The sequence below is a fragment of the Mastomys coucha genome, unplaced genomic scaffold (assembly GCF_008632895.1).
Source record: "Mastomys coucha isolate ucsf_1 unplaced genomic scaffold, UCSF_Mcou_1 pScaffold5, whole genome shotgun sequence".
Taxonomy (NCBI): Eukaryota; Metazoa; Chordata; class Mammalia; order Rodentia; family Muridae; genus Mastomys; species Mastomys coucha.
In genome coordinates this window covers 25903581-25905595 of record NW_022196911.1, presented here as the reverse complement: position 1 = coordinate 25905595, position 2015 = coordinate 25903581, and the positions used below count along the sequence as shown (strand labels likewise).

General features: G+C 50.4%; 1 protein-coding gene across 1 annotated transcript in view; it reads left to right on the top strand.

Moving 5' to 3' along the window:
* The window catches only part of Decr2 (2,4-dienoyl-CoA reductase 2), a 13968-nt gene that overhangs the window by 11458 nt on the left and 495 nt on the right, over window positions 1–2015 (top strand). The gene's annotated exons all lie outside the window — the stretch shown is intronic.

Sequence of the window (2015 nt, the reverse complement as noted above, 5' to 3'; positions counted from 1 at the left end):
CCCACCAACTGAGCAAAGTCCTCCTCACTCAAACCCTCCTCCCACCAACTGAGCCAAGTCCTCCTCCCCTATGCCTTCATTCCACCAACTGAGCCAAGTCCTCCCCCCTCATACCCTCCTCCCACCAACTGAGCCAAGTCCTCCCCCCTCATACCCTCCTCCCACCAACTGAGCCAAGTCCTCCACCCTCATGCCCTCCTCCCACCAACAGAGCTCAGTGCCTCCCCATCCTTTATGCCCCACACCCCAGCAGCACAGCTTCCTCACTTCTTATCAATGGGCTCCAGATCAAAGTGAGGTGTGGCACTGTGGCCATTCTGGTGGGAGGGAGCATCCCCCCTCCCTGAAACCTTTTAGCACTACACTCACCCATCTTTGAACCCCCAGCTCAACTGCAAATCCTGCGCATGCTTTGCTGTTCGTGGAGTTTTACTGCAGACCTCTTTGACAGACACAGTATTGAGCTCTTAGCTGTTGAGCCAGCTCAAGGAGGACACAATTTCAGCACTCACTCAATGTATAAAGTATAGGCAGCCCTGCGGCCCCATGCACAGGTGTGATCTGCCAACTCCAGCATGTGGCCACTATGCTGATGTTCACAGAGCGGTTGGTGTCCAGCCTTGCCTAGTTGCTGGATAGTCCAGATGAGGACTTTTCTGTGGTCTTGACAGAGGATGGCTTCCCCTGAAGCCTGTACCTATTGTCTAATGTAGACAATTAAGACTTGGCGTGTGAAAGACTCAAGGGTACCTCTGTGCAGTCTTTCTCACACACGCCAAGTCTTTTTTTTTTTTAAAGGTTTATTTTATTTATTTTATGTGTATGAGTACACTGTAGCTGTACAGATGGCCGTAAGCTATCATGTGTGTGGCTGCTGGGAATTGGACTCAGCACCTCTGCCAGCCCCACTCGCTGTAGGGGTGTAATTCGCTGTAGCTGCCTGCCCTCAGACACACCAGAAGAGGGCATCAGATCTCATTACAGGTGGTTGTGAGCCACCATGTGGTTGCTGGGATCCGAACTCAGGACCTTCGGAAGAACAGTCAGTGCTCTTACCCGCTGAGCTATCTCGCCAGCCCCACAGCCAAGTCTTAACTGTCTACATTAAACAATAGATACAGGCTGGTTGTATTGTGCAGGCCAGTGAGAGCCCATGATCTCTCAGGTATTAGCCCTTTGCCTGTCCTCACACAGAGCCTCACAGTTGCTTCATTAGAGACTGCCTCCAAGCTTCCTTTGCTTGTGAGAACTGAATAAAACTTGGTGATTCTTCGGGGAATACGCCCAGGAAGAGCGGAACACAGCCTTGGGCAAGGCCTCGTTGAGCAATGCATTCCTAGAGAAGCCAAAGTCAAGTGTGTTTTGGGGCGAGTATTTTTGAGTCACTCAAACAGCTGACCCCCAGCTTCCATGGAAACTGTTGTGCAGGCCTACCTCTGCAGGTTGGACAGCTGGGCCTCTAGGTTGCTGCCTCTCTCCCTGCAAAATACCATTTGCATCGGTCAGTTTTCTTTACTTTTAGGTTGTATGCACTTCACATACAACCTTACACCCTGGAAGGAGGCATTTTCCTAACAGGAAAATGGTTGGTCAGCCTAGGGAGGCCACCTACAGAGAGGACTTTGCATTTTGTGCTTGGCTCCAGCCAAGCTGTTGACAAGTACTGAAGGCCAGAATTCGGTGCTATGAAGTTCACCAAAGCAGGATGTTGGATGGGGGGTGTGCAGTCCACATGATTCTGTTGTTGAAACCACCAAACACTGGGCCAGTGTGTGGTAGTTTACATCTGTACTCTCAGCGTTGGGAGACAGAGGCAGGAGGGTTGCAGCAAGTTCAAGGCCAACTTTGATTAGAGCCAGTGAGATGGTACAATTGGCAAAGCAGTTTCTAAGCATGGCTTATAAACTGAGCTTGATCTTTGTAAACCAGGTAAACCTGGAAGGAAACTGACTTTACAAAGTTCACTGTGGTACACACATGCCCATACACCTCTCTCTCTCTCTCTCTCTCTCTCT